This window comes from Ailuropoda melanoleuca, chromosome 14, assembly GCF_002007445.2.
Source record: "Ailuropoda melanoleuca isolate Jingjing chromosome 14, ASM200744v2, whole genome shotgun sequence".
Lineage (NCBI taxonomy): Eukaryota > Metazoa > Chordata > Mammalia > Carnivora > Ursidae > Ailuropoda > Ailuropoda melanoleuca.
In genome coordinates this window covers 19,643,002-19,667,863 of record NC_048231.1, presented here as the reverse complement: position 1 = coordinate 19,667,863, position 24,862 = coordinate 19,643,002, and the positions used below count along the sequence as shown (strand labels likewise).

The window sequence follows — 24,862 nt, the reverse complement described above, 5'->3', positions numbered from 1 at the left end:
GAGACACATAAAGGCCATAAAGGTTACAGTTCTCTTCAATTTATAAATTAACCTTATCTCAATATAAAAGCATATACATATGTTTTTGCTTATATGTTTTATATGATGTGTATATATATATTTATACATACACATACCCTTTGTTAAACCAAATGAATTGAATCTAAAGTTTATATATATATTTTTTAAAAAATGGGAAAAGTCAAGAAAACTGAAAGGAAGAGCAGTAAGGAGGAACTAACCCTCTTCAATTCTGAAATCTATTACAGACTCAACAATTTAAAAATGCACATGGACATACAGACCAACATAGCAGAATATAAGTCCAGAAATAGACCACCAACATTTGTGAACTTAGAATGTCATAATAGTGGCTTAAATGGGAAATGGCCTATATGAACACTGTTATTGGGATAACTTGGAAGCTATGTGGAAAAATATATAAATTTAGGTTAACATTTCATACCCTACACAGGGATAAAGACCACATATGTTAAACAAAAATTAATATAAAAAAACATATTAGTGCCAACAGAAAATATGAGAATTACTTTATAACCCTAGAAGGTGAAAAGTCTCTTTTCTAACTAAGACTCAAAACACAGAAACCATACACAACAAGTTTGATAATCGCACTAGATGAAAGCAAAGCTATAAGCAAAATGAAAGGACAAACAAAAAGGTGGGGGGAGAGACAGGAGACTGGCCCCCCACATCACAGAGAGTCTTTCCGGTAGAAATGAATGAAAAACCAAAACCAGCAAACCAATACAAAAGTAGGGAAATATGTATCAATGGAAATTTTGCGTAAAAGATTTTAATGACTCTTAAACACTAATAAGAGAAAGAAAATTCAACTGCACTGAAATGCCATTTTTCACATAGCGTATTGGTAAATTTCCAAAAGTTTGACAACACACTCTGTTGGGAAGGTGTGGGGAAATACTTTCATTCATGGAGGACAAGCTGTGATTTCATATACTAGGGCATACAAAGGGCATTTTGGCAATATCTGTTGAAGTTACAAATGCATATACTCCCTAACCTGGCAATTCCACTTTTCAGAATGTATCCTACAGATAGACCCAAGCAAGCAAAAAATAAGGCACGAAGAAGATTAACTGCAATACTATTTGTAATAGCAAACAGCAGAGGAAAGTTTAAATAAATATGGTATATTCACACAGTGAAATATGTCATAGCTGTAAAAAAGAAAGGATGAGGAAGTTCTCAATGTACTGATATAGAAAGACACCTGAGATGTATGAAATGAAAAAACAACATGCAAAAATATATATACAGCATGCTGCTAATTGTTTAAAAGGAGGCACGATTAGGGGCGCCTGGGTGGCACAGTCGTTAAGCGTCAGCCTTTGGCTCAGGGCGTGATCCTGGTGTTCTGGGATCGAGCCCCACATCAGGCTCCTCCGCTATGAGCCTGCTTCTTCCTCTCCCACTCCCCCTGCTTGTGTTCCCTCTCTCGCTGGATGTCACTATCTCTGTCAAATAAATGAATAAAATCTTTAAAAAAAAAAAAAAGGAGGCACGATGAGAATATAGGCTTGTATTTTCTTCCATATGTATAAGAAAATTCTGGAAGCATGCAAATCCAATAACTGGTTGGTTTCTTGAGCAGAAGGACAGAAATGGAAAAAAGCATTAACTGCCCCCCCCTTTTTTTGGCTTTGGCTACCATGTTATTATGTAATCAAAAATTTAAGAAATTGAACTAAACAGTAGAAATCTCCCATCATAATGTCTATGAGAGAGAATTATATGAATGCAACATTCCCCAAGATGCAAACACATCTGTCCATCCAGTCTCTCAAACCTTGTGGCTCTCTGAACACTCCTATTAGCTGAACAGGCAGTGGCAACTGAATTTTTAAAACATATTTACAAACCCTTGTGTGACTGCAGAGCACCTGTCCAGTATCTCCTTTCAATCTGCCCAGGGCAGTGATTGAGGTCGCCTAGAGCAGAGGCAACATTAACTCTGCTGCAAACTGGAGGCCCTCTGACCCTAAAGGATTACTGCCGTTTGCCTCACCTGTAGTACTCTGGCTGTCTTTAGGCCGTTTGGGGCAAGCCAGCTGATTTAGCCTTCTCCCCAAAACCAACCTTCATTAGAGGGAGTGTTAATGGCTTAATTGATCTGCGAAGACCTGAGTTTCGTAGTGCCTTAGAGGAAAAGAGCCAGAGGCCTGTCTCACTGGAGTTCTCAAATGTTGTGTCAATTCAAATAGGTCTCTCTTCCTTTAGGGATAGTTTACCTTGAAAGGTCATAGTCCACAAGGCACTGTCCCTGTGGGTCCACCTTTTACTCCTAGCCAGACTTCCCTTTGCACAAATGAGACTCAAGGTTGCACAAGAGAGACTCCAGGTTGGGTCAGGGGTCCAGCCCTCATTCAGTCTATTGTGACGGGTGGGGAAAGGTCCTATGACACACACATGGTTGCCTACATTCACCTCCTCAGTAAAAGTGGAAGGGACTCTTCCAAAGGAGGGGAAGTGCAGTCTGGCTAAGCACTCAAAGGGTATCCACTAAATGTTACAGCTCTTTTAGAATTTGTCTAGCAGTTTTTCTGGTCCTCACCAGAAGACTCCCCCATGGTTAAAAAAAAAAAAATGGTGTCCACTATATTATTGGGATAACTTGGAAGCTATGTGGAAAAATATATAAATTTAGAATAAACATTTCATACCCTACACAGGGATAAAGACCACATACGTTAAAAAAATTAATATAAAAAAAGGAGAGATAGAACACATCATTCCAAACTTTCTGGAGATAAACAGTCCTTTCACTACAAAACAAGACCTGTTTTCTGTTCTTCCGTGGAAAGCAGCAGAGCCCCCATATCAGAAATTTCTGTTCGGCTGAGTCTCCTACAATCACTTTACCAGGTAAGCACGGCTCTAGCTTCAGCGCCCAAGGTAAAGCGATTCAACTTGAAAGCCGAGGCACAAGTAGCAATTCCTATTTCTTTACAACTGGACTCAACTAAAACATAACACCGACAGAATGGTCAATGAGCCTCCAACATAGAGCATCAGTCTCTACATAAAAAATACGTTTAGGTTTCAAGGGTTATTATTGCCAAAGAAACTGATGGAGATGTTCTAGGCATTTATTTTTCTAATGGACAACGGCTTTAGCTTAGTCAGGTAATAGTGGGAGGAGGGAGGCATGAAGCCATGATGTTATTTTTGCAGTTCCAAATGGAGCAAAACCATGAGCAGCAATCATTTTACTTTCAGTGGGATGAACTGATAGGACAGTGAAGCATTAGAATCTTCAGAGAAAGACCTACATTTTAAGCCACTCCTGCACTCCGACAATGCTGCTTGGTTTCTCCACTTCGCCAAGAATGGGATTGGATGGAATTGTTAGAGAAAGAAAATAAGTATTTAAAGATTTGAAGGAGGAATGTTAGAAGAAAGAAAAATAAAGAAGAAAAAATATATATGCATGTATAGGATATATATATATATATTTTTTCTATCAGTCCTTTGTTTAATCTTTCCCGATTTAGCCCTACAAAGCAAACAGCTGTTTAGAACCAGGTTTCACGAGGAAGCACACTGCATACTTGTGTTGTATTTTTATATATGAGTTTGCTCTATTTATCATTTTATGATTGTATACAGTACCTTGGAATGTAAATATTAATTTGTCGACAGAATGATATTTTATATTACTAAAGAGTATTAGATTAAAAAATACCCCTAGGTGCTGCCAGCAGGGTGGATTTCTCGTAATCAAATGACTAAATGGGAGGGCAAATTATTTTGTAGAATTTGCACCCATAGTCCTATGATTTGGTGGCAAGAATGTTATCAGCAAAGCCATTAGTGCCACAGTAACCTCTGTCTTTGCACATTTGCAAATTACAGATTCCCATCCTTGCTCTGATTAGCTCCTGAAGTGCTGAACAAGAACTTGTAATTATGCACTGCAGTCCACTCTCCTGACAGACTGACATTACAATTTGTATCCAAGCCCATATAGCTACAGAATATAAAAGTACTATTGAATGAAATTAGTTCATTTGGATCCACTTGCGTTAATGGAATGTGTCATTTATATTGCAAAACTGGTTTTGTCTTTTTTTCACTGCTGCGTTCAGCCTACAGTGCTAAGGACTGGATTATTCTCCGGATGTACCACACCGAACAGTTGTTCTGCCTGGCAGCACATGGCATAGGGTGGTTTAGTGGGGAGTGAAATGTCCTTGGAGTCTGAAAATCTGCTGTCCTGCCCTGAAAGCACCACCAACTCTTTTGTTAATAAGAGATGGGACTTCTCATACCTAGAAACATGAAACAAACAGACCTCCATCACTACAAGAATCAAGAAATAGCAAATTCCCAGGAAACTATCAGATTCTGAAAGAGAACTTCTGATGTTCTGGACCCCTTAGAAGAAAATGCAGTGTATGAATTACTAATGATTCATTCATTGACTTTTCTTCTGCATACACCATTTTTAGGGGATTATACCCCACTAACCAGCCAGTCTAGGCCTATTTAAATCACTTTACTTTTTCTCCAGTGCTCCTGTGGCTTCAGCCCATGTTACCAATTTATCTGCAAAATCTTATGCATTCTCAATTCTCTTCCTTTTGCTAAGACTTTAGGTGTTCCATGATGTTTCATTAGATCATTACAGATTGACTTGTCAAGATATATTCCCCCATCATTTTTGGAAAAGTACATAGGTGCCGTGCCATACAGAACAGATTATACAGATGTAATTTCTAATCTGTGGGCATTTCCATTCTAAAGGAGATGATGGATGCAGAGGAAAAGGCGGTGTAGCGGTGGTGGTGAGGAACAGAAGAATTGGGGGCAGCAGATACAGGCGCCAGAATAAACATTAAACACACCATTCAACACGGCATGTGTATTACAGGCTCTGCTGCCTCCGACTATGTGGACTAGACTCGTTTGGCCCATTCGCCAATCTTGAAACAAACTTTACCACAAATAGCATTGTTTATATCTGGAATAAGTGGCCATTGTAAGAATTATAAGGAGAAATTTTACTGTTTTTGAACTGAGGCTTTAACATCAATCTGTCACTTAAACTAATATATTCTATTTCTATACTTGTGTAACAGTAATGGTAGATATCGTATTATAGAGAGCTTATTCTATGCCAGGTGCATTGCCGTGATTTTTATATGGATCACCTCCTCCTAACAGTCATCTGGGGAAGGTCCCACAATTATCTCCATTTTATAAGGAAATGAGATTAGACAAATTGGGAAGATTGTCCCAAGGTGGGACATCATTTCTCCAAGCAGACTCTAGAACCCACACTCTTACCAACCACTGGTTTGAGTGCTTACAAATTAAAACTGATACACTATTACAGAGCTCTTCTTTGGGTGTCATTTTTAAAACTTTCATAAAGTAAAAACATTGGAGTAATAACTTTGTTTAAAGTTATTCATTCTGAGCTTGGACAGGTCATCCGGTTGAAGCAAGAAGTCTGAAATCAGAGAGCAAGTAGGATTTGGAGTGAGGCACAAACCACGGGCCTTAAGTACGGGTCAATTCATTATTGCGTTGATGCAGTAGGTTGAACTAATAAAAGGGGGCAAGTTTGCAAAGATTAAGGGAGCTTAATGTTCAGATTGAGAGAGAGGGGAGGTACAGTTTGAGATTAATTAGCAAAACAGGTATCTACTAGGAAGGAAACTGAGGCTGATCAGTTTCAAATCAGCACGGTACTCAACAGCAAATCCTCTGCTTTGGTAACCTGGGATGGCTGGTAGTAAAAAAATCACTAGGAGTTCCCAGACTCTGGCTCCTTTAAAGCACACAGACAGGAGGAGAAACAACCCAGAGACTCGAGGGGGCCTGGAAAGGAATGTCTCTCTTGTACCCTTTCCTCACCTCCCGTATGCACTGGTGTAAGCATCAGATCCTGACCTTTGTGGAAGGAACGTTCTTGGACCTCTGTTTGCCTCTCCAGCAGCTGTTTCAGTAATACTTCCCTTGGAGGTGTGCTGGGGAGCTAAAGCTTCAATACAAATTTCACATCACTGTCTGCAGACTTTTTTCTTTTTTTTTTCCTCCACTTGCTGTGTTTCAAATGGAATGGGTCACGCTGGCAAGAAAGGTGAAGCAATCAGACTGTTCGTGTGGTGGAACTGGCTTGGACTTTTCTGTTCACTTCTGTCCTTTTGTTTTTTTCTTACTCCTTTCTTCTTAATAACATAATGAAGAATCCTTCCAGAATCTAGAACCAAATACTCTTTAGTTGTTAACATTTTTCCTTGATCAACTCAGGACTGGGGAGATTGGACATTACAACCGTCCTCTTGCTCAACGGCTGTGGTTTCACTATGACACAGAACATGTGACAGGAATGCCCATGAGGCAGGGAGAAGACTTATTTTTAATCATTCTCAGCCTCCTCCCCCATTCCAGGCAGCCCTGAGACATAACTAAGCTGGAACGGGTCTTATTTCCCAAAGGGCCTCGGGGATATACTGGCAGGAAACGGTTCAGAGGCGTCCTTCAGAGACCAATGGTAGAATGCTTTAGGCAGTCAATGCATCTGTCAGGCTTTTGGGTATTTCAAAAATATGTCTCTCAATCCCAACCCTTTAGTTACGTTCTAGATAATCTCCACCAGTCAAAAAATTCATTTGGTTTACTTCTCAGTCCTAACGCCGGCTACTTCTGGCCAGGTCTGCATTCCTCTCTGGCCTTTAGTTTCTCAGTGTGCAGTGCACACATGTTTGTATCAGGAATGGGAGAGGTGTTTTCTTCTTGTGGTAAACCTTACGTGGCTGTGCTCGATTACTTAGGATGTCCTCTACCTATGCTTCTCATGAGCCTGTCAACGTCCCTGCTTTCAGATATACTGGATTCCTAAATGTATGTGTGTGTGTGTGTGTGTGTGTGTGTGTATATGCCTTCCTGATCTCTGGCCTAACTACCCATTTCCAACAGCAGGCAGTGTATCTCCACTTGATTTTTCAGCCCTTGCCTGAAATGCAACTAATCCTGGCTAGCCTTAACTAGATCCCTTTTCTCAAGAGACTATTTTGACAGTAGTTATCATTTAACCATAATGTGCTTAGGGTGAAGCCCCTGAAAACATCTTTGGCAAAGGGAGAAGCAGCTCTGGTTTATCCTCACATGTTTTCTACTGGTACGTATTTTTGTTTGGTTAGGCCACCTGGATCTCCAGCTCCTTGCGGACTGTGCTGGAGGGAGGTGGACCATACGTCTCTGAGCCCTGCACACCCAGCAACAGGGGAAGGCTTCCCATGGACGTCTTCTTTCATCTGGGTGGAGGGTTCTCTGTTTTGTTTTCTAAAACCTTCAGTTCAAATAAACAAATAAATGAATGTATCCTTCAGTTCATCAACTGAGTCTCAGACACACTCAATTTTGCTCTAATTTTGATTTTGGACCATCTTTTCAGGGAAAGAATTCAGTTCTCTAAAAACCTAATGAAGCCAACGATGGATCTAATGGTCAGACTGAGCTGATCATAAATCGGCACCCTGTTTAAGAAAAAAAACATCCCTCTTGACTAGAATGACAGTGTGTTTCATAAAAAATGGGTTATTATTTTATAAAGAATCTGATAATATTTAGCTCTAAAAAGATATTCCCAAATGGCCATAGGGCTATGGTCACTGGAAATCATAGGATGCTGGAAAATATAAAGCAATTTGAATTAGGTATTATTAGTCCCATTCAACAGATGAAGAAACTGAACTGTCAAGAAAGAGCTTCAGGAATTTGTTCAAGATCGCATAGTTCATAAGTGGCAGAGCATAAAACGGAGCCCAAAGCTGGCTGAATTCAAAGCCAGAGCCCCCCCCCCTTTTTTAAAGATTTTACTTATTTATTTAAGGGAGAGAAAGAGAACAAGTGCGAGGGGGGAGGGGCAGAGGGAGAGGAATAAGAGGGAGCCCCTGACACAGGGCTCTTTCCCAGGACCCTGGGATCTTGACCTGAGCAGAAGGCAGCTGCTTAACCAACTGAGCCACCCAGGTGCCCCAAAGCCAGGGCTCTTAATTACTCCCTAAGACATTCTGATGACAAAGTATTTACTTATTCTACTGCAGTGATAAAGAATACAAAAAAAGAAGTCTCTGAGTCACAATCAAAGTGAATGCACATGGGCCCAGGCATCTCAACAAAACATCACAAATCTTGTAAGAGACAGAGGAGTGGGGTTAATTTTCTATTTTGTAGTTCTATATAGGCAAGTGGGCCTGCCTCGTTCTTTAGAGAACGAAGGCTAGGGTTAACAGCCGCACTAAGAGTAGCTCTTTACCCCCCAAAAAAGACTTAATCTACAAATCCAGGAATGCAAAGTACTGCTGGGGTGTGTTTTGGGCTTTGACTGAGGCAAGACCAGTTAAAATAACTGAAACAGGGCAGGCCTTATGCAGTTAGATACCACACGGCTCGGCCCCTATAGCAGGTGGAAATCTTGATCTATTTCTTGCCCTCCCTCCTCTCCTCTTCCTCTTCCTGATATATTATTAAATACAGAACAGGTATTTATATTCAGAGAAACCATTTGCTTCCATCTGCAAGACTTTTGCAAGGGGAACTCCTTCCCAACTCACTAATTTCTTTTTAGTGTTTGTTTTACCTTCTATTTTAAAATAATTTTAGACACATGGATATTGCAAAGTAGTACAGAGTTTCTGTGTACCTTTCATCAACTTGCCAGCTGCAAGTCCCACCAAACAGATAAGAATCACATGAAACTTAAAGATAGATGGGCTAATCTAGGAATGAATGCCTTGAAAAGAGGCTGATTCTTCTGAAGTCTGTTCTATTCTTCTCTCGCTGTAGCTCAGTGTCATTTTCCCTTCCAGGTTAGCTTTGGTTTTAAAAGTTCAGGACTGTAGGAATGATTATCCTTGTATTTTTAGCTGTTCACAGAGCCAGGGGATATCTTCAGAATTTGGTTTTCTTTTTTAGAAATGTGACTCTATTAGAGCCTTTATATCTTTCAGTTTGATGCCCTGAACCTTTATGTCCATGGGACTATATCATAGACATCATGGAAGAATTAACCACAGAAAGTCACTATTGGAGTTTCAAAGACTGGGTGGAAGTAGTTGGGAATAATTTTTTCCATAGCTGACGTATCAATAAGCAGCCCGGATTCTCTCAGATTTCCTCCTCTTAGGAGATCTTGCTGGTAGGAGAAGTCTGGAAATGGAAGAGTGATTGACACACTCTCCAAAGCAAATTAAACATGTAAAGTTTCATACTAGAACCTTCCTTCAGACTTTCCCCCAGAAGACATGCTAAGAGGTGTCTTAAAGGATGACTGGAACCAGAAAAGAAAATGTCAAGCAGGAAGACTAAGAAGAGGAAAAAAATTCAGTACCACCTAACTTTGATAGGGGAGTAGAGAAAAGGGGGCCAGAAAAGACAAAAATTCAAAATGACAGTAGTTTCAAAATGCCATATAATGAGGGCCACGGGGTATTGCTGGGATGAGATTTGTTGGTAACAGGTTCAAGATGGTCTCATTTTATTCTGGACCCAGTTCTAAAGATGATCGTGTGAATTAAGGTTGATATTTGTGAAGCCTAGCCAATATAGTTCCTGAGCGCTTGTTTTGACCACATTGTTACTAGCTCTTGTCCGTAAGGGCCACTTTTCTCTTGAGGTCCTTGATAACTCTTTGCACTTTTGTGTGAAGAAGTATGTTCAGATAAAATGGTGATTCACTGGCTAGGGAAGAAAGACCCTTATATTTTCAGCCACTTACTATGGTGGACAGGCCCCGATGATTACTGTTTGTGGACAGGCTTTCTGGTATTCACTTCCTTGCATAATCATTTCCCCTTGGGTATGGACAGAACCTGTAATTGGCTTATAACCAATATTGCAAGGGTGTTGGGATGTCACTCTTGTGATTATCTTACATTATATAAGACTCTTTCTCGCTAGGAGTCTATAGCTGGCTTGGAAGAAGCAAAGTGCCATGAAATCTTGGTTCGTGGCAGAACCAAGCTGCTGCAAGGAAATAAAATCTGCCAATAACCTAGATGAACTTGAAAGCAGACCCTTTCCCAGTTGAGCCTCTACATGACATGCCAGCACTGATATCTTCAGTACAGCTTTGCAGAGGACAAAGTTAGACTGCACCCACCCTCGGAACCGTAGAAAATGTGAGATAACAAGCATGAATTGTTTTAAGTCACTAAATCTGTGGTAATTCGTTAAACAGCAATAGAAAATTAATACACATACCAAGGGCTTAATCTGCCCAGACTTCTATACTACATGTCATGGGGCATAAGAAAGTAATAGGAAACATCTGCCCAGAGAACACTTACACTTATTAGGAAAGACAAAGTACAAACCAGAAAGACTTAGAAAATTATGCCAGATAATATATAAAAGTGGTTAGGTCTTCATTATAACCAATTTCTCTTCTTCTTGGGCACATCCTAGTCAACATTTCCCAGCCTCCAGTGAAATTACAGGTGGCCACGTGGCTGAGTTTATCTAGTGCAATGTGGATGGAATTAATGTGGACCACTTTCAGATCTAGCTCATAAAATCCTCCCATAGGAAGTTACTCACGTTCTCTCCCTTTCCAAAAAAAACTGTATTTAGACCCCAAAAAGCCCCTGGAAGTAATGTTGAGGATAACAGCATTGCTGTTGGCCAGGTCCCAGAATGACAGTGTAGAGAAGTGTCCCCCACTTCTTGTCTCCTGGAACTACACTGGACTGTACATATGAATGAGATAAATCTCTTTTATGTTTGAGCAAGTAACACTTTGGGGGACTATGTGTCACAGCAGCATTAGTCTTCCTTATTTTTCACACCTTCCTTTAAATGTAATTTGATATTTCAAAGTGAACTAAATATTACGAATGCAAACAAATCAAAGTGATGATAATTTTACTTTTTGCTTTTCAAACTCCAAAGATACAGATACACCCTATAGGGAAAGAGGGAGGAAAGAGGGTTATATACCCTCTTCCAAATTCCTGATTTATAAACCAAATAAATCATCATTTTCAATTTGAAACACTTTATATTTCATCATGAAACATCCCGTATGTGTAACAGTCTTTTTTTTAAACTCCATTTTTAGATGCAAAAAGGTTCAATGATCTGTGAACACCAAGAAAGGGGCAACATTCAGGTTGAAAAGTTCTAGTGTCCCAAATCCTATCTATAGTAACAAGGAGGAATAAAGGATGACTCATGAGTTGAGTTAATCCTGGTAGACTTCTTGAGAGAGGTAAGTTCATAACTTGGTTTGGAATAGATAAACTTACATGATCCGGTATAAGCAAACCAAGGACTCCTTTTGGACTGTGAATGAATGAGCACAGGTCATTTACAGAATAACAAACAATCTGGTTTGGATGGATGCAATGCATCACATTGAGAAGTAAGGAGGGCAGAGATGAAAGAGACTAGCTGGCTTAAGTACAGGCTTGGTTTTCATCTATTAGGGAAGCCAATTCAGAATCTTTCCAGAGAGGTAATGGACTAGAAATGTATCTTGAAACAATTGATTGGGTACCTCATAGAAGAATGCATTAGTAGAATCATACAGAAGATAGATCCACCAGGAGGCTATTGTAGAATTCCAAAAGTGAGATTAAGAGAGTCCAGATTAGACTAGTATCTATGGAAATAGTAGTTTCATATTTCAAAAGGAATGGGGTGAGAGAAAAGCAGGCTAGTAGAGAAGATTACCCTGGAGGAAAAAAATATTATTATTTTTTAATTAATAGACTGAATGAAAAGTAGAGGAAAAGGGAGCAAGGGAGAATACAGGCCCCATGAGAAGATCCAGGTGCTAGGGAATAGGAAGATTGATTAATTCATCACTTCTCTCAGCCACAATGACTGAGTATGTCCTATGTTCCAGGCAGTCTGTGAGGCACAGGGAATTCAAAGAAGAGTAAGACTTTGTTTACCCCCTGAAGATCTCCCAGCTGAATGGGCTAGAGTGGCAGGGAGCTGTCACAGGGATATCAATAAATTATCATGGGGAAACAGAAGGCAGAACATCTGATTTTGCTCATGGGTATTTAGGAAGACATATCAGAGCAGATTATGTTTCTATTAGGGTGAAAAGAACTAGTCTAAATTTTCCAGGTGAAGGAGAAAGGGAAGGGTATTTCTGGCCAAGGAACAGCAAGTGCAGAGTGGAGAAGTGTGAAAGATCTTGGTAATAAGGTCACTGTACATGGAGGTTAGAATGGGTCAAAGGATGGGATAGAGAGAAATTAGAAATTAGAAATTAGAGAGTTTTGCTTCAGTAAGCCCCAAAAATCATATTTATATTATATCAGTGAGGTTTTGGGATTTGCTTCCAAATGGTGTTATCAATTTTTTCATCGACAAACTGGGATCTATTACCTTTGGAACATGGTATACCTACCATGTATATCCAGAAACAAGGCACATAAAAATCAACTAAGGGGAAAAAAATAAACTGGATATAATAAAACACAGGAAAAAAATCAGAAAGAGATAAGTAACTAGCAAATATTGCAGAAGAAATTTATGCACTGTCAAGTGAAAACCCAGTCACTTAAACTCTAAAGAGCTGTCACTACAAAGAAGAAAACTTAAACAAATGGTCCAGCCACCAGAACTCCCGAATACCATGTCACTCATCTGGGTGGGCTCTTTGATCATTTCAAAGGAAAGAAGAAGGAAGTAGCTCCGTTCAGCTTACTTAGCCGCTCCCACCTGATTCATTCTTTTATACCACAAGCCAGTCAATCTAAAGTCTGGTGACAAATAAGGCATGGGCATGTGAGAGCTTGCAGTGAAGGAAACTGAGTGAGAAAAAGTAAGAACAATGGTGGCAGTGTCCAGAGAAGGCTTGAAAACAAGGGGGTTACCTTAAAGGGGTAGGGAAACAAAGATCTAGTCCCTTTTTGGGTAAGATGATGGAGACCAAAATTAAATAAAAGGAGGTAGATACACACTCAGGTCTCTTTGTTTTGAGTCATGACCAAAAGAGAAGAGAGCTCAGGCCAACTCCAAAGAACACAGAGACAGCCTAGGTTAATGTTAAAAATTGATGGCTGGGGAGAGAGAGAGAGAGAGAGAGATGGACAACTGCTTTGAGTTTCTCTTGTATTTTCTTACTTAAAGACAAAGGTCTCTTTCTTAGACTTTTAACTATCCTCAGAACTTAAAAAGGAGCATCAAAGTCCCCCTGAGGGCAGAACAGGCTCAAATAAGAGAAAGGGCACTTCGCACTGTGAACTCAGAGTGCCCTCTCTCTCCACCTGTTAGGGCAGTAGAGGACAGCATGCGTGATACTACTGCCTAAGAGTGAGGTCACCTTTCCATTTTAGGAGAAAATAGTAGACATTTCAGCTTGGCTTTTCAAAGAGGATTTTAAAAGATAGTCTCCCTCCAAATAGCTTCTCTTCCCTCTATTCTCTCACTTTCAAAGTGTCAATTCCTTGAGTTGACCAAGCCACACTTGAAAGTGGTCAATAAGTACCATTCACTGAATACACAAGAATCAAATGCTATGGGGAAAGGCAAAGAAAGACAACATCCTTGCTTTCACAGACCTCTTTTCTCAGAATCTCCAGATATTAGATCAAATATATATTTGAAGATACCATCTAGTCCTTTGCTTTTGCAACTTAAAAAATATATATATCAGACTTCCCCCCCCCAAACAAATTCTTAATGTAATTTCAAAATACCAAACAGATAAAAGCAGAATGAGGGGAATTCTGAGCCTCAGCTTCTGACCAGACCACCCTCTCCCAACTTCACTCCCATCTCCAGTGGCCTCCCAGGTTCTTCTCCTGAACCCAGAATCTTGGAGAACACAGTTTTAAAGTCACCAATTGCGTCTAATCTGTTTTTATTCTTTTCCTAAAGAGGAAACATGCTTGGAAAGGAGGCTAATTGGTTGTAGGAATCAGGGAAGGGTGACCTAGAGAAAATATCGGGCCTGGAATCGGGAGATTTAGTCCAAACTGTCCCTCATTAACCATTTGACTTTGGCAAGTCCCTTAACGGCCTCTGTTCCTTTATTTTTATAGCTCTCAGTTTGTAACGGATGCCCTCCAATGGCCCTTCCATCTGTAATATTTTAGAAGTCTATTACTTTTTCTATCCTAAGCTTCTGTCAAAGTGGACTTCACAATGTGAAACATTCAAATGCTTTAGAAGGTTGGTTGAGCTTAGCTAGTGAGACAGCTTTGTTGACAAACGTCTCTAGGTCAACATATGTTGTCATAACATCGACAAAGGGGGGATGGACTGGTGGCCTTATTCATTCAGCTTAATAATAAAAACAGAAAGACATCTTCATCACAAAATACCCCTACATGGATTTTACTCTTTCACAGTCCAGGCAGTGGGCAATGGGAAAATTCAATGTGGGAAGTACTCTGAGCATTTTAATTTCAGTTTAATCAAAAAAAGACCTTAGACATTACCTCAATCAGGAACACATGAGACATATCAAAACCTACTGAATGTTATTAGCACCAGGCTTCCCAGTCTTTGCTTGATGATCAGATCACCTAGAGAGCTTATAAAATATATAGATCACGGGGCGCCTGGGTGGCTCAGTCATTAAGCGTCTGCCTTCGTCTCAGGGCGTGATCCTGGAGTTCTGGGATCGAGCCCCACGTCAGGCTCTTCCGCTGGGAGCCTGCTTCTTCCTTTCCCACTCCCCCTGCTTGTGTTCCCTCTCTCACTGGCTGTCTCGCTCTCTCAAATAAATAAATAAAATCTTTAAAAATAAATAAATAAATAAATAAATAAATAAATAAAATATATAGATCACAATGCCTGTGAAGACCTTTGATTCATAGGTTTGGGGCATATTTTTATTGTCTGCCACGATTGATTCTGATTATCAGGCAAGTATGGAAAACATGTTAGTGCAAGCCCTCTCTTTGTTTTACTACTTACAGGAAAAAAAAAAAAACAAGACCAATATAAATCGTGTATCAGAATTGAAGCTTTAGTGATTGCCAGCAATCACTGGCAACAGGTGCAAGAAAACTGACAATGGTCTTATCTAAGAGAAGTTCCCTCTAACTGAAGGCACACATGTGGCATATATTCGGTTCTAGGATATATGTATTTTTAATATCTTCTCTGCCATTTGACTGCATATAATTGACCTCACTGTAACCTACAGAGGAGGGAGATTTAGAAGCAAACCAGTATGACAGGGAAATGGCCCAATTATGCTGAGCCTTGATGTTCTCTTAGCAAAGCAGATAGAGACAGCATGCTAAGACACAAAGGGAAGTAGGAGGCACTGGGAGAGTGTCATTAGATGAGGGAGATGAAAGGACAGCAATTATTCTAATCATCTACGGAGAGGGTACAGTAATGCTTCCTATAATTGCTGAGTGATGCATGAAGTCAATAATTTTAACTGGCCTTTAAAAAAAATTTTTTTTTCTAGAAAGAAAACTAATTTTGCTTTTCAACCCTTGGGCTAGTGAAAAGTATTAATCACTCCCCATTAAACAGCAGCCAGCCAAATCTGTTTCAATATCCCTCACTCAAGATGAAGACGACCAGTGATTACCAGAGACTCATGTCCAGTGTTGAATGATATCTGTTTTATTTGGACAAATGGTCATTGGACTCTGTATTGATTCTTGTGATTTGTTTTGTTTTGTTTTCCCTCTCCTTTTTCTCCAGATCTGATGCCGGCTAAAATCAGTTTCCAAGATTTTGGAAAACTGACCATAAGGAAAATCCATCTCTGATAACTTGAAGATAAATGCTTATAAACTAACCTGCTAGCAAGCAGAAGCAGGAGCACCTTTCTTCGCAGTGTCAAAAAAATAGTCACATAAGTCTAGATACATAACTGCTACGAAAAACAAAAACACTTTTGCATTGTGTTAATTGATCCTCCCTCCAATACACACAAGTATTCACACAAGCAGTTGGCTAAGATAACTGCCAGAATACCAAATACGAGGGGCCTGGGGAGAAAACCCTCCATGCATGCCTAATGAGTGAAGAAAGAATGAAGGAGTGAGTGAATGAATGAACCAATTAATCAATGCCATTATTTTGTTCCTAGAAGCAAATTTTTCTTTTGGCATTTGTGTCCTAGGTGAGGGAGACTGATAGAACGGAAGACAGGTTGTCAGAATTGTACTGATCACCATCTCTAGTCTCTATACACATGTCATGAAAGCAATCCTTTACTCCATCCTTTAATTTTTTAAATTTAAATTCAATTAGCCAACATATAGTACATCATTAGTTTCTGATGTAGTGTTCAATGATTCATGAGTTGTGTATAACACGGAATTGCTCATCACTCCTCCTTAAGGCCCATTATCCAGTTACCCCACCCCCACCTTCCTTCCAGCAACCCTCAGTTTGTTTCCCAGAGTCAAGAGTCTCTCATGGTTTGTCTCCCTCTCTGATTTCTTCCCATTTGGTTTTCCCTTCCTTCCCCTGTGATCTTCTGCACTGTTTCTTATATTCCACATATGAGAGTGAAACCATATGATGATTGTCTTTCTCTGCTTGACTTATTTCACTTAGCATAATCCCCTCCAGTTCCATCCACATCCATATGAACGGTAGGAATTCATCCTTTTTGAAGGCTGAGTAATATTCCATCACATATATGAACCACATCTTCTTTACCCAGTCATCTGTTGAAGGATCTCTCGGCTCCTTCCACAGTTCGTTTATTGTGGACATTGCTGCTATGAACATTGGGGTTCAGGTGCCCGTCCTTTTCACAACTTCTGTATCTTTGGGACAAATACCCAGTAGTGTTATTCCACCTTTTAATGACCTATATTTATTAAGCATCTACTATGAGCCAGGCACTATTTTAGGGTGCCGAGGTCAGAGCAGTGATTTAGTAAAATCAGACCATTTAAATGTTTAAGCCCTGCTCTGCCATTTACCGCATGCATGACCTTGGATTCATTACGTAGCCCTCCTGGGCCTTCTCTCTCACTTCTAATATAGTCCCTCCATCATGGGGTTAGAGTGATGTGTGTGTAAATGAATTAGTAGAGACAGAGTGCATAGAATAGTGTCTGGCACCTGGGAAGGGCTCAGTTCATACTGGCTGCTATTACTATCAGTACAATTCCTCCTCCCTTACTGAGCTGTAACTCCTTGAGGGTTTCCTCCACTCTTGGATCCCCAGCACCTAGTCCAGGCCCTGACACTGGTTGGTACTTAAGGGATAATTGGAATTCTACTTGGAGCCCCACAGTCAATCCAGTAAAGAAATATACTAACACAGTTTTAGCCCTAATTTTAACTCATTTCAAAATCAACATTTGGGTTAAGGAACACTGCTCATTAGGCCCATCAATCTAAATACAGTATAATTATAGCAAAGGCTGTTTTATCCAGTGTTCTGTAATTGGAGCTTCCTATTCACTAGCAGTTTCCCAAATTCCCACAATAATCACTGATGTTCGTAATGACAGCCCTGAGGCAGTGCAAAATCCTTTCGGATAACCGAGAACAATTACACTGTGTTCTGTCTAGCTGAGGGCATTTCACTGTTTTCTTGGTCTTTGAAAATATGTAATCCCTGGTTGTTATCCACGGGGAATCTGTTTTCACAGGAGATCAGATTTCTTAGACTACACTACCCTTCGATCGGCTCAGATATCTGTTTACTGTACTTACAACCCGACGACCAAGCTTGCCCAGGATCACATGAGTGTGTGATACATAATTAGGTCATAGCCTGGTCCACAAGGGGAATAATTATCTAATTTTTTCCCTTTCCCTTTCTTTTTCTTTCTTTCTTTTTTTTTTTTTTTTAGTAGAAAACTCTGTAAGTTATCAATAAAGTACTCCTCCCAGATTGCTCGATCATGGAGATTGTTTCAAGGTAAGAAAAAAAAAATCCCAACACTGCTTAATGCTTTCCTTCAAGCATTTTAAATTTCAGTTTACAGTTAATCCCTTTCATTTTAGTATTTGACTAATTGATGGAGATGACACATTTTAAACATAAAATGACTGCTTTCAACCCTAATCACTGGTTTATGGCTTTTTAATTTTTTTTTTTTTGCACATACCAATTTAATGTGGGTAGGGGTAGAATAACATCATCATTGTAAAGATTTTTATCGATTATTTTAATTATTGAAAATACTAATAACTGAGTGGAAAATATTTTAGAAAAGTACTCTGAATTACCACCTGTGCAATTTCAGGCAATTTTCCTATTGACTAGGTGATTTGGTTTTCTCATCTGTGAAATGGTGTTAATAATCAGTCCTACTTCACAGAATTGTAATGATTACATGTAAAATGCTTACAACAGTGCCCGGTATATAGCGAGAAGTCGATAAATGCTAGCTACTAATCATATAATTTGCCCTTCAATTTATATACCTTACAAGAGTTTTGGGACTTTTGAGGGTCCCCTGTATTTATTATATAGTTAACATTTCAGATTGTTAGAGGAGGTGGAGTTTTCAAAGGAGAAGGAGAAAAAGGAGAAGAAGGAGAAGGAGAAGAAGGAGAAAGAAAAGAAGGAGACGGAGGAGACGGAGGAGAAGGAGTCCCAGCTGCAGCTGTCCCACCTGCCTGCTGCTGTATTGAGATCCTGAATTCAGAACTCTGACTCAGTATGCTACCCTTGTTCCTCATTTATTCCTTCTCAACATATTTCTCTTTGAAGGGGAAGTGATGTGCCTTTTTCTTTAGTGGAAGAAATCTCAGTTGCTTGGTAACAAAGCAGAAAATCAATGGCAAGCCTGGCCTTGGCAGTCCCAGTAGGGTTCATACCCTGGTCCTCTGTCCTAAAGAACACTCCGTGGCCACTGTGTCAGCCTGCAGATTCTCAAAGCGCTAGACTCCAGATGGCAGGATACCACTTAGAGAGAAAGCAAGGCTAGGCTTCTTCTAAAAGTTCTTTGTGGTAATGACTGAAATAAACAACACCAACATGGAAATGAGGAGTTCAGATTAACAAGTCCCCAAACCCACCTTATCCCCTTATCCCTGTCCCCTATGAGTATCAACAGAAATGCCTGGAACATTCTCCAGTGAGGCTATACAGGGGTAACACTTCTGTTACTCTCTTTCCAGGTAGCTTGATCTCTCATACACACCATATTTGGTCAAGCAAAGGGAAATACACACATAAACCATCCAGGGCTTATGGCCGACACAAAGTACTCCCATAAACCCACACATCCTCTACCACTGTCAGGACCAGGCTGCCTGGCGAGGCCCTCAGCTTGTCCTGTTCTAGCACCCCTTTCTCCATACTACGTGTTGTTATTGTTCAGGTTTGTGTTTTACATTTTACAATCTCTTTCTCATGCTTTATCTCATCTGATCCTTAAAGTGACTCCTTGGAAAACAGAGCAGGTGTTATCTGCATTCCAAAATACAAAGAACCTCCCCATCTAGAAAGTTTGGAGCTAAGACGTTAATTCAGGCATTTTGATGCAGAATGCAGGAATTATTGTACTACCCTACACTGATGTCCTTCTTTCATTTTTTTATAGACAATAATATTTATAACGAGAGCTAATGTTTGGCACTTACAATGTGCCAACTGACTGTTCTATGCTTTTTGTACATTTATTCATTTTAATCTTCTATGACCCCTATTTTACAAATGTAAAAACTGAGGTACAGAGAGATCAAGTGACTTCCCTAATGTCATAAACTAGTGTAAGGATTCAAATCCAGCCAGTTGGGCTCCAGAGTCTGTGTTTCCAAACCCCATTCTATACTTTGTCCTAATGACTAATGAGAGGATAGTTTGGTGAAGCTAAAAGAATGGGGGCTTTTTGTTTGTTTGTTTGGTTGTTTGGTGGGATTTTTTAAACTTAATGAAAGCTTTATTTATAGGACTTTTTTTTTATTATGTCATGTTAGTCACCATACAGTACATCATGAGTTTTTGATGTAGTGTCTCATGCTTCATTGTTTGCATATAACACCCAGTGCTCATTGCTATATGTGCCCTCCTTAATACCCATCACCATGCTAGAAGAGTGTGCATTGGAAAAATACCCCAATGTATAAACTAGAATCAACAGCTAAGGAAGTGACTGATGCCCAAGTTCAGTGGAGAAAGGAAAGGTAGGAGGGATGGTATTGATCTAATAAATATATTTTCAAATAATTCTTTCTGTTAAGGAGTACTTGTGGACTGTCACAGATTGGAGGATATCAAGGAGACATGAAGAATAAATGAAATGTGGTATTTTAGACTAAAGCCTAGAACATAAGAAGAACATTAGTTGATCAGGAATCAGGAAAATCTGAATAGAGTCTACAGTTAATAGTATTGTAAAAAAGTGAATTTCTCAGTTTCAATTAATACACCATGGCTATATAATGTGTTAACATTAGAGGAAGCTGGGTGAAGGGTATAAAGATCTCTACATCATCTTTGCAACTTTTCTATAAATCCAAAATTATTTCAAAGTAAAAATTTTATGAAATTATTTGTAGGTGAAGTGTATTTCAGGCTACATTTATAAACTGTCCTTCCCCAAAGCAACAACTTCAATCCCTATTTTTTCTAAATAATTGACTCTTTCCTATGTATGTCTTTTTTTTAAAAAAAAGATTTTACTTATTTATTTGAGAGAGAGAGAGAGAAGGAGCAGGAGAAGGGGCAAGCCCACTCCCTGCTGAGCGTCAAGCCCAAGGTGGGGCCGGATGCAGGCCCATCCCAGGACCTAAGATCATGACCCAAGCTGAAGTCAGACACTTAACCGACTGAGCCCCTCCTATGTATGTCTTTTGAAGATTACCGTTTTTGGTCCATTGCAGAAAAGATCCACCTTAATGATATTCTCTTTGCTTCCTTCATGCAAGACCTCTAAGAAAGATGGCTTTAGAGGATGATCATATGTAATGAAACTGAAACTCACTCTCCCTTTTGTTGCTCTCTGCATATAATCAGTTTTCAAGTTTCTGGGGGATTAGTTGAAATTTTGACAGACTAGAAACGGTCTCCTCAGTCCGCCTAAATGCAGCCATTTCTCAGATGAAATGGGAGGTGAACGAAGACAGTGGAAACCATTACTTATTTTTGTGTCAGGGGATATAAATCTTTTGATGTAAAGAAAAGATTCTGTTTGTTTTGTTTTAATGATCTTTATTTTTAGGTGAACCATTTCAGGCTCAAAGATAGTCAAATCTCAAAGAAAAATCTAGTAAGAGAGTTTAAGTGACAGATTTCAAGCATACAATTCTCATACGTCCTTGTCAACTTTGTGATTAAATTCCCCTTTGGTGCATTTACTGAAGACACATTTATTGAGCACATTGATGCAATGGACAGGACCAGGACCCTGTCTTTAAGGAACATGCCATCTGGCAAAAGGAACTGAGTAAGAAAGCAAATTATGACACTTTGATACTGTCCCTAGTATGGACAGCTTTTTTTTTTTTTAAGATTTTATTTATTTATTTGTCAGAGAGAGAGAGAGAGAACACAAGCCAGGGGAGCAGCAGGCAGAGGGAGAAGCAGGTTCCCTGCCAAGCAAGGAACCTGATGCGGGGGCTCAAGCCCAGGACCCTGGGATCATGACCTGAGCCCAAGGCAGCTGCTTACCTGACTGAGCCACCCAGGCATCCCAGGACCAGCTTTTTGTCATTCAATTCAATATAGATATTTTCCTTAATTAATTGAGACCTTGTGGAAAGTTTTGTTGAAACACAATGCTAAGACTCACCTTAATTTCAAACTTGGTAATAATCTATTCTGCCAAATCAAATTCCAGTGGAGATTTTAAGAAATGAAGAGGTTCTTAATCCATCTTTTAATATACTATTGATGGATGGAATAGCCACTTTTTACAGCCCAAGAAAGCATGATAGATCATAGGTGGATAAAATCCACACTCATTCATCCCATAGTAGAGTGTATTTCAGGCTTCATTTATAGACTACCTTTAGAACAACTTCAATCCCTGGTTTTCTTTTTTCTTTTTTTCTAAATTTTGCCTCTTTTCCATCTACACGGACATGCTGCAAAGAATACCTCATTTGTTCGAATGTTTTTGGATGCTTGCCCAATAGAAGATTTTAGCATGTGTCTCTCAAGAAGACGTTGTCACCACTGTAGGGCACTGCTCTGGGCTGAAGCCCTTCTGTAAATCTCTAAATCCATTCTGAATGTACAGCTTTCTAGTGTTCAGATTCTATTCTCTGGCCTTGAATTGTCTGTTGTACTCATTAATTACCTTTCTGTGAAAGCAAAAAGAATTAAAAAAAAAGAAAGAAAGAAATCTCTCTCAATTTCCCTAAAGCCCCAGACCTTTCTTAGGATTCACCAAGAAAAGCAATTATCTTTTTGTACAGTATTGATCTGTCTGGACATTGCCTCTCAGTGGATCATCCATTTAGTTCTGGAATTTAAAAATCCTCACAATGCCAACCTCTGTGTGACCACCTGAATTAATGTCCATTCCTCACCTGCAGGCACCCACCATTGGTCAAGTTCACTGTCATATTAAGCTGTTTCACACAGGAATTTCACTCAGGAAGGAAAATACTTTGGTGTTCCTGTTGTGCATGTATTTGGCATTTCTTCACTTGAGAAGTGAAGACTCTAAACTATTTAAGACTCTATTTAAGACTATTTAAGACTCTAAACCTTGATTGATCAACTAAGCTCCAAAATTGAAACCATGCTCTTTGGGAGGAAACACCTGAGATTATTCACTGAAGCCTTGCAGATTTTACTGTATCACAGTACTTTCCATGCATGTTGATAAAAATGTAAGTAGGAGTATCTGGCCATAGAAAGGCAGACATAATCTTCTGAGGCTTCACGTAATTCATGATACCACTAAATTCTCTGAAGGTTTCATTGGTAAATATATTCTAGAAAATGATACATTAGCAATAACACTGACTATCTTGCAAAATCACTTTGGAACGAGAGACAGCATTGAGAATAGGACCTGCCGACAAATTCAAAAAATTTTTTTCTTTACTTACTGATGTATAAAATTAGGTTTAGGGTGATTTTTCTAGCTGACCAGCTAGTTTTCTCAATATTAACATTAACTAAATATCAACATTAAGGTGCATTTTAATTGATTCTTTTGAAGTTTAGATACAATACACAGGGACTCAAGAGCTGGGACTTCTGGATATTCTTTCTGAGTTGGCCAAGCCAGTTTAACAGCGGCAAAGAAGTGGTAATTTCCTGATGTGGACACTCTGGTTCGGTAGGCATACCAACAAATTCCAGGAACTCATCTATGAGAAGGCAGATAGATGCTCACTTGTGACTAGTCTGAGTCATAGTTATTATGTCTGTGATTGCCAGATGGTTATATCTACCAGCCAATTGATTGTCTCCTAAAATAAGGCCGTCCATAATCTTCAGATGATATAAAAATGATAAAATTTTGACAGAAATAATATTTAAACTGAGTAAGATGCTTCTTAGTGCTCAAATATACTCTTTACCTGAATTTACTCTTACTTAGGAGAAAACAGATTACCTTCTCAAATCAACCATTCCGTGGAAAATTTTGCCACTTGTCTATCATGCTAATTGGCATTTGTAGAGAGGCTCACACTCCTCCACAAAGATATATAAAGTCAAATCTTATCAGAGTATATAAAGCCTCCTTGGCAAGATTTTGTGGGTTCTGCTAGCAGTAACTAATTTTCAAGATTTTCTCAGGTAAGCAGTGGTTTCCCCAAAGCCTTGTGACTGGCTTTCTCTCTTGTTAGTCAAGGTACAAACTATGGAGACACATGAGTGGAAAAGCTGATAAAACAATCTCTTGGTTTCATCTTGTTGCCTTCCTCTCTAGGGACCAATGTGACATGAGTGTGTCATAGAACAGAACAGCCTAGAGGCTGAAGGATTCAAGGGACAGATCGTGTAGGCATTAGGAAATCCCAGGAAGAAGAAAGAACCTGGATTTTGGTTCTAGGTACACCTGGATTTAAATATGGTCTCAGCTGTTTACAAGTGGCAGCAAACCTTGGCAAGTCCCTTAACCTCTGAATTTTGGATCCCCGATTGTTACATGAGGATAATAATTCCTATCTTTGAGATCTCTGAGGGGATTACAGGAAAAATGAAGCAAAACAAAACAAAAGCAGACCCCCCCCACACACACACATATACACTCCTGCACCAGTCAATGCTTTAGGCATAGCAGCCATTTTTATAAGAAAACATTACTCCGTTTCAAGGGTGTGTTTAATTCTAATGAAGTATTTGAATTGGGTTTGTACCTCACTTGGGGATTTCTCATGAAAGGCAAATTATTAGATATTTGAAGGGGTATCTCATTGCTTCTTAAGAAGGATCTTCTTTCCTCCCAAACTAACTTTCACCCCTTCTCCAATTGGACTGAATGTTCATATTTGAGATTATCTACACTAATCATGTAAAATGTAATAAAGAGGAAATCCTAAGAGGTCTTTAGAAAGAGGGAAAACTAAAAAGAAGTGCTTCACATTAATTCTTGGGCTATCCTTTGAGTAAAACGAGCCACGTATCTATGGTAGGCAGTTCAATACCAATGCAGATGCTAAATTACCTGGCCAACCTGTGCAAACTCCAATAATTTTTCCTTCTCAGATCAGAGCAAGGTGTGGCTCGGGGTTTACCTGATTGGACTGATGTGCCACTGGCAGCAAATCCGGAGCACAGGAAACACATTACACTGTACAGAGATTCCCCACCCCCCCTTCCTCTATGTGGTCCATGACATAAGGCCACAAGCAGGTGGAAATGCATGGGAAGAGAAACATGAGGCATGAACAGCACTGTGGCTGAAGACCAGCGTCCAAGAGGCATCACACCTCTGAAGAATATTATGTAATCCTGGCACAAGTAGATTAGCCAATGCAACCCAGTTGCTAAACC

General features: G+C 39.5%; 1 protein-coding gene and 1 non-coding gene across 10 annotated transcripts in view; one reads left to right on the top strand and one right to left on the bottom strand.

Annotated features, from left to right (window-relative positions):
- NRXN3 (neurexin 3) overlaps positions 1–24,862 on the bottom strand; it is a 1,691,473-nt gene that overhangs the window by 303,616 nt on the left and 1,362,995 nt on the right. The window lies entirely within an intron of this gene.
- LOC117796141 lies at positions 2,547–2,607 on the top strand. Its single transcript, XR_004620524.1, has one exon. It is a non-coding gene; the product is annotated as a U7 small nuclear RNA (small nuclear RNA).